This window comes from Lissotriton vulgaris, chromosome 6 (assembly GCF_964263255.1).
Source record: "Lissotriton vulgaris chromosome 6, aLisVul1.2, whole genome shotgun sequence".
Lineage (NCBI taxonomy): Eukaryota > Metazoa > Chordata > Amphibia > Caudata > Salamandridae > Lissotriton > Lissotriton vulgaris.
Genome location: NC_141694.1, coordinates 72,786,621 through 72,799,337, shown reverse-complemented (window position 1 = coordinate 72,799,337; position 12,717 = coordinate 72,786,621).

Genomic DNA, 12,717 nt, shown 5'->3' with positions numbered 1-12,717 from the left:
ATAAGAGGATTTTTTTTCTGCAGGCAACTTACTTACCAAATTCAACAGGACAACTACAACAACATACAGATACAGTATCCTTTGTCTTTTTCTCTGACTGTGACTGCATTTCTTGGATTTCTCTCTGCTTCTAAATTGATCCCTTAACACATCACTTAGTCCACTCCACTATCACATCTGCACCACACATAGTCATATGTAAGTGCTCCTACGTAATTCGCAAGTCGCAGCACGCCCCAGCCCGTAGAGGACTGGGATGGCCCCAATGATGAAGCATGTCACCAAGGGGCAACCCTGGTGAGTGAGGGGACACCTAGAAAAAGAGCAATTTCTCCTTTTCTATCTACTATACCTTCCAGACCAACCCCATTGAGTGTTGTGAATGGATTTATAGTGACCAGCAAGGCTCTCCGGTATCTGGCAACAGAGACCTTATGTTGAATATAGTTATCAATAATTCCACACACTCCCTGTACTGTCGCATTCTTTCTTCCACAGTTGTCGAAAGTACTACTTACTTTTCACTGACATGCATGCAGTAGTGCATGCACTTTCAAAGATTGATGGATAGGCTTGTACCCAAAGATTTGTTTATGTTCACAATTGTTTGTCCATGCTGTGCTATTTTTTCTTGTCTCCCAAAACCTTTCCCAAAAACCCCCGTACCCATCCATTTTTCAAACCCTAACCCTCTTCCCCCGGGCTGTGTGGTTTTGATTGATGTGTGACTAAATTACAGCAATAAATCCACACACTTGCTGGGGAGGATAAGGTGATAGCAACAGGCTGGTGAAGAAATCCGAGTATATATTCTTACTCTGCTTGACAAAGACCCATGGCTAATGTCAAAGAACTTCAACCAAATTAGTAGTTATACTTTACCATTTGTTAGGCTACAATGTGGCACTGTTCTAGTGTACTTCTGTCACCTGCTATATTCTCTATTGTACCGTTGAATTGCTCAGGAGGACAAACCAGATTTAATTTTCTTTTTTTTCATAGGCATGCAACTGCCACTGTGTCACACCACTAGTACTACCGCTATGAGGAAATTTTATCCGCCCAGGATTGCCAACCTTATTCGCTGTTTCCCGTGGAGCCAGCCCTGGGCCTAGCCCTACTTTCAAACACAAATTACAGGTAAGATAAGCGTTTGGTGGTTTGGGGGTATAATGGAGTATTAGGAGAGACGAGAGACTGACGGTAGTACTACTAAAGTCCTAGGACTCTTGAATTCACTTCACTTACTATGTGAGAGGCACTTAGTGTTGAAAACATTTGGGCATTTACACTTAAAGGAAGAAAATGGAACTAAACTTTCAGGAAAACAAAGTCACTGTTAAACCCCCACCCACCAGGCAAGCAGTAAAAAACAGGTATGCTCAGATAAAGTTTGAAAAAGTATATTTATATCCCTAACAAAATAATCTCCCGCAAGACCCTCCCTAACCCCAACGATTGTCCTTCAAAAGTCCCCAAAAACCCAACTCCCAATTCCCACCCCCCAAAAGTCTCTAAAAAAGGGGCAAGGGACACTATGGGTGGATGCTGTTTACTTTTTGGGCCAGGGCATCATGCTCCTCGCGGTGCAAGGCGTGCTCTAAGCGGAGCCCCTCCAACACGTTTGTGAAGTGGTGGAGCTCCTGCTGAAGGCGGGACACCATCAGGGTACTGCGGCGCAGGCTTGCCTTGACTGCCTTGCAGGTGCAATGGCTGTGAGAGGCAGCTGTTGTCCTTGCTGCTCGGCGGTGGCGTTTGGCTTTGGCAGCCCGGCTCAGTCTGTGTGGACCACTGTGCTGGGTGGCAGCCCGTGGGGGCACGGAGGCCGATGCAGACGACGTTGTTGTTGTGGTCGACTGCACACTTTCTTCGTCCTCCAGGGCCACCAGCCGCCGATATTCCGCAACAGTGGCATCGATCCTCCGTTACCGGGCCGCTCTAGCCAGCTCCTTCCTCCTTGTTGGTTTGGAAGGAGCATCTATATGAAGAAAGAAAGACATAGTCTGTAACCAATGCTCTTTAAGATTAACTCAATCATTCAGCAGAAATTTGTGTTGCAGTACAACTAGCAACTTGCAAGCCCATTACATAACTATTGAGGCCAGTATCTATCTAACCTCCCACTTCTTCATCCTTGCTCTAACATTAGTGGGAGTTTAAGGAACAAATTCTACGAGCACTATGGACTTCCATTGGAGTCGACTATGAAAGTACACCAGTCTTATTCTTCTTCTTGTCTCTTGTTTAGGAAAATTGGTACGTTATCTTCTGCAAGCCGGCATAATGCCAGCGCAGTGAACTTGCACCCGAGAAAAACAGACGCACACCATGGTGAGTGAGACAGACTTGCGTTACTGTACCGGTCCAGTACATGCAGGTGGTGAAGCTCTTACTTTTCTATTACGGGTGGCACTGAGAATACTCTGTTACAAGGGCTACTGCTTAATTAATTTAACTTTCACCCTACAGTGCAAATGAGTACTAGAAATGGAAAATTGAAGAAGATAAATAATCTGATTATCTATCACTTCACACGGGATGTTTTTGCTTATATATGGGACGACTTTAGGTGCTTTGCTTTTTATTGAGTGACCAGTGATACATCCACACATGAATGACTGAGTACTACTAAACTTATTAAGAGAGGTAGGGAGTGGCCACCGTAATAACCGGATCTATGCTGTGCTTGCAATACAAACTACTGCTACTATTGATGGTAGTATTTGGACAAAATGAAAACTTCTTTTCCTTGCCTTTCCTACACTGGAACGGACGTGCGGGTGCAGTGTTACATGCTCTTCAAAGTTACACTTAGTTCATCCACTGACCGTCTACTCTCTCTAGATCATGGGTACACTACTCACAAACTTTCTCTCAGGGGCTAAATTTACAGTGTAGTTTGTGGCCGAGGGCCGCACTGGTGGGGGCGGAGTCAGAGGGGGCGGGGCTAAAGCAAAACTAAAACTTGTGACCATGAGGTTGCACACAGGTCCCTGCAGCAGATGCCTTCATCCACTGAGCCACCAGACCCAGCATTTACATACATCTCTCTCCCTCATGCTCTCCCTCCTGCCCTCCCTCTCCATCTCTCTCTCCCTCCTGCCCTCCCTCTCCCTCCCCCTCTGTCATCTCACTGTGTGTGTGTCTGTCTGTGTCAGCCTTCAGCCCAGGCTGAGACAGCTTCCTCAACGCGCACACACAGACAGCCACACCAAAGTACTTAACAGGTCTTTAAAAGACCATTAACATATTATTAAGGCTTTGTTTGTTGTAGCGCCCCTGCATCTACACCCTGACAATCACTGCTTGCCCGGCCCCACAGAGCAGAGGCTTTGTTCTATTTCACCTCTTTGTGGCCCTGCATCTCCACTCTGCTCTGTGGGGGCCGGGGGAGCAGTGATTGTCTGCAAGGTCTGCGCACCGCCAAGGAAGGCTTGCCGGGCCGCCACCGGCCCGCGGGCCGTACTATGAGTACCCCTGCTCTAGATACACATATGCTATCTGAGAGTCAGATAGTAGCATGATCCAGGTATATGGACACATACAGTTTCTGTGTCACCCACCCAGGCTGTTGTCCTTCCACCAATCATTGCTTCATCATTCACCCAGCCATGCATCTCATATTCTTTCCTTTCCAGCCACGTCTTCAATCTCAATAAGTAAGGAATATATAAGAGCTTACCTCTGCCCGCCACCACCACCGTCTGAACTCTCACAGCCGGCACTGGAACCTCCGCATCCTCCCCTCAGGAATTGCCCTCTGCCTCCGTGTCGAGCACCACCACCTCCGCGTTGGCCCCGTCACCAGATGTTCCACCTACAAAGTACATTTAAGAATGTTAGAATAAACCACTCACTAGTATTTGGTCTAGGAATGAAGACATGTGAAAACAATGTAATGCAGCACTTTTTGGCACAACTGATGAAGGCTGGCTTTTTAACACGCACCATTTTTTTCCACACAGACAGAAGATGGACTTCTAACAACAAGATCAAGTTGAAACAAGGTGAGAGCTCGGCTCGACCACAAGAAATGTCTTCAATTAATCGTCAGCACTAACCACTTTTCCATTCTCAGTTAAACGTTTCGTTTTTTTATTATGACTTCATTTTAATAAATGTGTTTACTTTTATTAAAGCTTTTAAACTTAGAGAGACTCTGTGTTTTTTGCTCCAGACTTGAGTGACTGAGCGAAAGGTTTTGCAATTTTTGCAAGCATGAGTCCGTGCCTCTGACACTTCTTGACTCTGACTCCGTACTCTTCAGCTACGTTGGATCATTGGGGATCAATCAGCGATGAATTCGGGAGGTAAATGACTGTGCCACACTTTGTAGTCTAGTCAGTCAGTAAGGACATTGGGGGTTCAAAGTCTGTTATCACAGAGGTATGTGGAAACTCTAACAGCGCCTATTATAATTGATAAGCAATGCACTATTTATTGTCCATAGTTCTGTTTCTGCAGAAGAATTGTCCGCGCCACTGTAGTGGTATGGATTGTACTCCTATCCAAACCAAAAGGTAGTATCTTATTCTTTCTTGGCGGTCATTCACATTTTATAGTTGGGAATTTTCAAAGCAGATAGAACACTTCAAAAGACATTATGGACAATCCCATGGGACTGCACTAAGTTGATAGAGCTATTGCTGACTAGAATGGGAGTTTCGCCAACCGTGCAATCTTAGTTAGCTACACAGACAGACTAATAGGAATAATCTAGTAATACCACAGGGAGTCATAGTAGAGGCAGGATAAGAGTTTAGATACAGTCTACAAAAAGATCAAAGACGATTTTGAAAAAATCAAATGAGGAACGCTAGGAAAAATAGGTACTAGTCTAAAATGAAAACTTACTGGGGCCAGCAAAGGAGCCCTCGCCTGCCCGATCCTGGCCCTGTTCAACAGCATCCGCCGCCTGCTGCTCCTGTGTCCTCCCCTCGCCCCTGGGGGGAGCTGACGTACAACATGAAAGAAAGAACAGAAAACATGGATGATTGTTGCTTGTCAATGTCAACCAAATCAAACATTTCAAAACAACAATAACAAAATATTTCCGCGAAATTATATTGATTAGGGGTAGTTTTCATTGATTTGCGGACCTGTGACTTCGAAAGTCACGTAACTCACTAAACAAAGTACTGAAAGGTTCACCTAGGACTGGCAGGCAGCAGTCCGCAGGCAAGACGCAAAGTGACAGACAAACTCCATTGTGATTTCAGTCAGATCAGTGACATCACTAACTGTTGCCTGCTACATTACCAGTCATTTAAATAGTCAAACTATCAATCCACCGCCACTATTTTTCTTATTGTCAGGGGTACAAAGGAAGGGGCAGATTTAGGCCCCTTGCGGCTCTTTTGCTCCGTTCTTGCGTGACTTTTGTGACGCAGCAGCTAAACAAAAGAGGCGCCATGGTGCGGCGTATAATATTATAACAACGTGACGCATTTGAGAGATGCATCCCGTTATAAAGCCCTGCGCCATCAGGGGGCGTTCCGGCGCAAGGGAGGGCATTCCTGCGCTGGAACACATCCTAAAAGTGGCTGAGGGAAATCTACAAAATTTCAATCAGTCACCTTTAGGACAATGATGCGTCACACAAACCCTGCACCTGCTTGAAGCAGACGTACGGCTTGACCCAGCATTGGGGAGATAGGGTACCCCAGAGCATTGCTGGAGCTGCGCCATCGTTGCGACACAACTCCAGCAGTAAAGCTTCGGTGACGTTTTGGGCCCATGGTGCGCCGCATTGCAAATACAAAAAAAGACAGGTGATGGACCGAATGTGGATCAATGTCACACATTCAACCCAGTCAAAAGATCTGGGCCCAAATCCATCGTTTTTTGCACTCCACACCACCCTGGGTTAGACAATGGCAATATGCAAATCAGCTCTGACCCTGTGCCCCATGGGAACAGTCCAGTCCGAACTACAACAGCCATGTCCTTCCCAGAACGGAATCAAGCATCCGAGGACCGGACCGGTTTCGAGGTAACACCTCTCATCAGCCCGGCTAGCTTGACTCCAGTGGTGTGGAGTGCCTGGGACCCACGTCTGAGCATCCCCAGCACACTTATGGCGGCAATTGCAAACAAAACAGGTGATGGACCGAATGTGGATCAATGTCACACATTCAACCCAGTCAAAAGATCTGGGCCCAAATCCATCGTTTTTTGCACTCCACACCACCCTGGGTTAGACAATGGCAATATGCAAATCAGCTCTGACCCTGTGCCCCATGGGAACAGTCCAGTCCGAACTACAACAGCCATGTCCTTCCCAGAACGGAATCAAGCATCCGAGGACTGGACCGGTTTCGAGGTAACACCTCTCATCAGCCCGGCTAGCTTGACTCCAGTGGTGTGGAGTGCCTGGGACCCACGTCTGAGCATCCCCAGCACACTTATGGCGGCAATTGCAAACAAAACAGGTGATGGACCGAATGTGGATCAATGTCACACATTCAACCCAGTCAAAAGATCTGGGCCCAAATCCATCGTTTTTTGCACTCCACACCACCCTGGGTTAGACAATGGCAATATGCAAATCAGCTCTGACCCTGTGCCCCATGGGAACAGTCCAGTCCGAACTACAACAGCCATGTCCTTCCCAGAACGGAATCAAGCATCCGAGGACCGGACCGGTTTCGAGGTAACACCTCTCATCAGCCCGGCTAGCTTGACTCCAGTGGTGTGGAGTGCCTGGGACCCACGTCTGAGCATCCCCAGCACACTTATGGCGGCAATTGCAAACAAAACAGGTGATGGACCGAATGTGGATCAATGTCACACATTCAACCCAGTCAAGTGCAAAAAAACGATGGATTTGGGCCCAGATCTTTGGACTGGGATGAATGTGTGACATTGATCCACATTCGGTCCATCACCTGTTTTGTTTGCAATTGCCGCCATAAGTGCGCTGGGGATGCCCAGACGTGGGTCCCAGGCACTCCACACCACTGGAGTCAAGCTAGCCGGGCTGATGAGAGGTGTTACCTCGAAACCGGTCCGGTCCTCGGATGCTTGATTCCGTTCTGGGAAGGACATGGCTTTTGTAGTTCGGACTGGACTGTCCCCATGGGGCACAGGGTCAGAGCTGATTTGCATATCGCCATTGTCTAACCCAGGGTGGTGTGGAGTGCAAAAAAACGATGGATTTGGGCCCAGATCTTTGGACTGGGATGAATGTGTGACATTGATCCACATTCGGTCCATCACCTGTTTTGTTTGCAATTGCCACCATAAGTGCGCTGGGGATGCCCAGATGTGGGTCCCAGGCACTCCACACCACTGGAGTCAAGCTAGCCGGGCTGATGAGAGGTGTTACCTCGAAACCGGTCCGGTCCTCGGATGCTTGATTCCGTTCTGGGAAGGACATGGCTTTTGTAGTTCGGATTGGACTGTTCCCATGGGGCACAGGGTCAGAGCTGATTTGCATATCGCCATTGTCTAACCCAGGGTGGTGTGGAGTGCAAAAAAACGATGGATTTGGGCCCAGATCTTTGGACTGGGATGAATGTGTGACATTGATCCACATTCGGTCCATCACCTGTTTTGTTTGCAATTGCCGCCATAAGTGCGCTGGGGATGCCCAGACGTGGGTCCCAGGCACTCCACACCACTGGAGTCAAGCTAGCCGGGCTGATGAGAGGTGTTACCTCGAAACCGGTCCGGTCCTCGGATGCTTGATTCCGTTCTGGGAAGGACATGGCTTTTGTAGTTCGGACTGGACTGTTCCCATGGGGCACAGGGTCAGAGCTGATTTGCATATCGCCATTGTCTAACCCAGGGTGGTGTGGAGTGCAAAAAAACGATGGATTTGGGCCCAGATCTTTGGACTGGGATGAATGTGTGACATTGATCCACATTCGGTCCATCACCTGTTTTGTTTGCAATTGCCGCCATAAGTGCGCTGGGGATGCCCAGACGTGGGTCCCAGGCACTCCACACCACTGGAGTCAAGCTAGCCGGGCTGATGAGAGGTGTTACCTCGAAACCGGTCCGGTCCTCGGATGCTTGATTACGTTCTGGGAAGGACATGGCTTTTGTAGTTCGGACTGGACTGTTCCCATGGGGCACAGGGTCAGAGCTGATTTGCATATCGCCATTGTCTAACCCAGGGTGGTGTGGAGTGCAAAAAAACGATGGATTTGGGCCCAGATCTTTGGACTGGGATGAATGTGTGGCATTGATCCACATTCGGTCCATCACCTGTTTTGTTTGCAATTGCCGCCATAAGTGCGCTGGGGATGCCCAGACGTGGGTCCCAGGCACTCCACACCACTGGAGTCAAGCTAGCCGGGCTGATGAGAGGTGTTACCTCGAAACCGGTCCGGTCCTCGGATGCTTGATTCCGTTCTGGGAAGGACATGGCTTTTGTAGTTCGGACTGGACTGTTCCCATGGGGCACAGGGTCAGAGCTGATTTGCATATCGCCATTGTCTAACCCAGGGTGGTGTGGAGTGCAAAAAAAAAAAAAAAAAAACGATGGATTTGGGCCCAGATCTTTGGACTGGGATGAATGTGTGACATTGATCCACATTCGGTCCATCACCTGTTTTGTTTGCAATTGCCGCCATAAGTGCGCTGGGGATGCCCAGACGTGGGTCCCAGGCACTCCACACCACTGGAGTCAAGCTAGCCGGGCTGATGAGAGGTGTTACCTCGAAACCGGTCCGGTCCTCGGATGCTTGATTCCGTTCTGGGAAGGACATGGCTTTTGTAGTTCGGACTGGACTGTTCCCATGGGGCACAGGGTCAGAGCTGATTTGCATATCGCCATTGTCTAACCCAGGGTGGTGTGGAGTGCAAAAAAAACCGATGGATTTGGGCCCAGATCTTTGGACTGGGATGAATGTGTGACATTGATCCACATTCGGTCCATCACCTGTTTTGTTTGCAATTGCCGCCATAAGTGCGCTGGGGATGCCCAGACGTGGGTCCCAGGCACTCCACACCACTGGAGTCAAGCTAGCCGGGCTGATGAGAGGTGTTACCTCGAAACCGGTCTGGTCCTCGGATGCTTGATTCCGTTCTGGGAAGGACATGGCTTTTGTAGTTCGGACTGGACTGTTCCCATGGGGCACAGGGTCAGAGCTGATTTGCATATCGCCATTGTCTAACCCAGGGTGGTGTGGAGTGCAAAAAAATGATGGATTTGGGCCCAGATCTTTGGACTGGGATGAATGTGTGACATTGATCCACATTCGGTCCATCACCTGTTTTGTTTGCAATTGCCGCCATAAGTGCGCTGGGGATGCCCAGACGTGGGTCCCAGGCACTCCACACCACTGGAGTCAAGCTAGCCGGGCTGATGAGAGGTGTTACCTCGAAACCGGTCCGGTCCTCGGATGCTTGATTCCGTTCTGGGAAGGACATGGCTTTTGTAGTTCGGACTGGACTGTTCCCATGGGGCACAGGGTCAGAGCTGATTTGCATATCGCCATTGTCTAACCCAGGGTGGTGTGGAGTGCAAAAAAACGATGGATTTGGGCCCAGATCTTTGGACTGGGATGAATGTGTGACATTGATCCACATTCGGTCCATCACCTGTTTTGTTTGCAATTGCCGCCATAAGTGCGCTGGGGATGCCCAGACGTGGGTCCCAGGCACTCCACATCACTGGAGTCAAGCTAGCCGGGCTGATGAGAGGTGTTACCTCGAAACCGGTCCGGTCCTCGGATGCTTGATTCCGTTCTGGGAAGGACATGGCTTTTGTAGTTCGGACTGGACTGTTCCCATGGGGCACAGGGTCAGAGCTGATTTGCATATCGCCATTGTCTAACCCAGGGTGGTGTGGAGTGCAAAAAAACGATGGATTTGGGCCCAGATCTTTGGACTGGGATGAATGTGTGACATTGATCCACATTCGGTCCATCACCTGTTTTGTTTGCAATTGCAAATACGGCGCACCATGTTTGGTGGTGGTAGCGGGCCGCACAATTAATGGCGCATCCCTGCTACTTTGCAGGGATGCGATGCTAATTGCAATTCTGCCCCTTAGGGGCATACTTACTTAGGCGTTCTGGCGCATCTCCAGAGATGCGCCAGATCAAATGCGTCACGCAAAACTACCCTTGCGACACGGCAGATGCGCCTCATTTACAATGCGGCGCGCCCTGGCGCAAGGGTAGGCACTTGCGTGACGCATCTCGTCACGTAAGAGCGGCGCATCGCTGGAGTCACGTCGCCAACGCAATGCAACTCCAGTAATGCTCAGGGCCACCCAATACTTAACATGCTGTGTCAGTCCTTACGCCTGCTTCAAGCAGGCATAAGGAATTGAATTGACGTAGCAGCGTCGCAGAAGTGCCTGCGTTAAATCTTGTAGATTTCACGCAGGCACTTTTGCGAGGCGCACATTCTAGAGCTATTGCTGACTAGAATGGGAGTTTCGCCAACCGTGCAATCTTAGTTAGCTACACAGACAGACTAATAAGAATAATCTAGTAATACCACAGGGAGTCATAGTAGAGGCAGGATAAGAATTTAGATACAGTCTACAAAAAGATCAAAGACGATTTTGAAAAAATCAAATGAGGAACGCTAGGAAAAATAGGTACTAGTCTAAAATGAAAACTTACTGGGGCCAGCAAAGGAGCCCTCGCCTGCCCGATCCTGGCCCTGTTCAACAGCATCCGCCGCCTGCTGCTCCTGTGTCCTCCCCTCGCCCCTGGGGGGAGCTGACGTACAACATGAAAGAAAGAACAGAAAACATGGATGATTGTTGCTTGTCAATGTCAACCAAATCAAACATTTCAAAACAACAATAACAAAATATTTCTGCGAAATTATATTGATTAGGGTTAGTTTTCATTGATTTGCGGACCTGTGACTTCGAAAGTCACGTAACTCACTAAACAAAGTACTGAAAGGTTCACCTAGGACTGGCAGGCAGCAGTCCGCAGGCAAGACGCAAAGTGACAGACAAACTCCATTGTGATTTCAGTCAGATCAGTGACATCACTAACTGTTGCCTGCTACATTACCAGTCATTTAAATAGTCAAACTATCAATCCACCGCCACTATTGTTCTTATTGTCAGGGGTACAAAGGAAGGGGCAGATTTAAGCCCCTTGCGGCTCTTTTGCTCCGTTCTTGCGTGACTTTTGTGACGCAGCAGCTAAACAAAAGAGGCGCCATGGTGCGGCGTATAATATTATAACAACGTAACGCATTTGGGAGATGCATTCCGTTATAAAGCCCTGCGCCATCAGGGGGCGTTCCGGCGCAAGGGAGGGCATTCCTGCGCTGGAACACATCCTAAAAGTGGCTGAGGGAAATCTACAAAATTTCAATCAGTCACCTTTAGGACAATGATGCGTCACACAAACCCTGCACCTGCTTGAAGCAGACGTACGGCTTGACCCAGCATTGGGGAGATAGGGTACCCCAGAGCATTGCTGGAGCTGCGCCATCGTTGCGACGCAACTCCAGCAGTAAAGCTTCGGTGACGTTTTGGGCCCATGGTGCGCCGCATTGCAAATACGGCGCACCATGTTTGGTGGTGGTAGCGGGCCGCACAATTAATGGCGCATCCCTGCTACTTTGCAGGGATGCGATGGTAATTGCAATTCTGCCCCTTAGGGGCATACTTACTTACGCGCTCTGGCGCATCTCCAGAGATGCGCCAGATCAAATGCGTCACGCAAAACTACCCTTGCGACACGGCAGATGCGCCTCATTTACAATGCGGCGCACCCTGGCGCAAGGGTAGGCACTTGCGTGACGCATCTCGTCACGTAAGAGCGGCGCATCGCTGGAGTCACGTCGCCAACGCAATGCAACTCCAGTAATGCTCAGGGCCACCCAATACTTAACATGCTGTGTCAGTCCTTACGCCTGCTTCAAGCAGGCATAAGGAATTGAATTGACGTAGCAGCGTCGCAGAAGTGCCTGCGTTAAATCTTGTAGATTTCACGCAGGCACTTTTGCGAGGCGCACAGCCGCCGGACCGCCCACCCTGCGTACTAGGAACGCACCCATTGTGGTGCAGGCACATGGCTTTATAACGTGACGCATCTCCCTAGATGCATCATGCTGTAAATGACTCGCAGGGATGCGCCACGTTTACGCCGCTGTTGCGTCACGCAAGGCAACGTAAACGTGGCGCAAGGGTCTTGTAAATGTAATCTGCCCCCTAGTGTCTAGCATTACGCAGTTCTGTAAAGTACACTCATACATAATAGTTACTCAGGCCAATGAGACCACAAAATAGAAAACAAATAAGCATAGTAGCAACGCCACTGAGAAGGAGAGCAGTGCACCTGAAATGCACAGAAGATTTTGAAATATAATTTAACTACAATGTAATCGTCATCAGCGGCATTATTGGCTTGCTCCATGTAAAAAACAAATATTTGCAATGCAACAACACAGAGCAGGAGAAAACATCATAGTAGTGAGTGATGAAATAGCTAGTACTACTCACCAAGCCCGGGGATCTCCAAGCCGAGCTGGTCCAGCAGGTCGCGCTCCCGGTCCAGGAGGTCCGTCCAGCGGTGGGTGACCTGGCTGTAGGTGCGCTGGACCCCGTAGAGGTGGGACATGGCCCAGCACACCTTCTCCCACCGCTTCCGGCGCTCCCGGATGTTGTAGCCGCCGGCCGCGATCCTGCCGCCTCCCGCGATGGTCCTGGGCAGGCGGCGCTGGACGAAGTAGACCAGCGCGCCCACTTCCTCCGGGCTGAAGATCTCCCGTCGCGTCACCTGCTCCCCC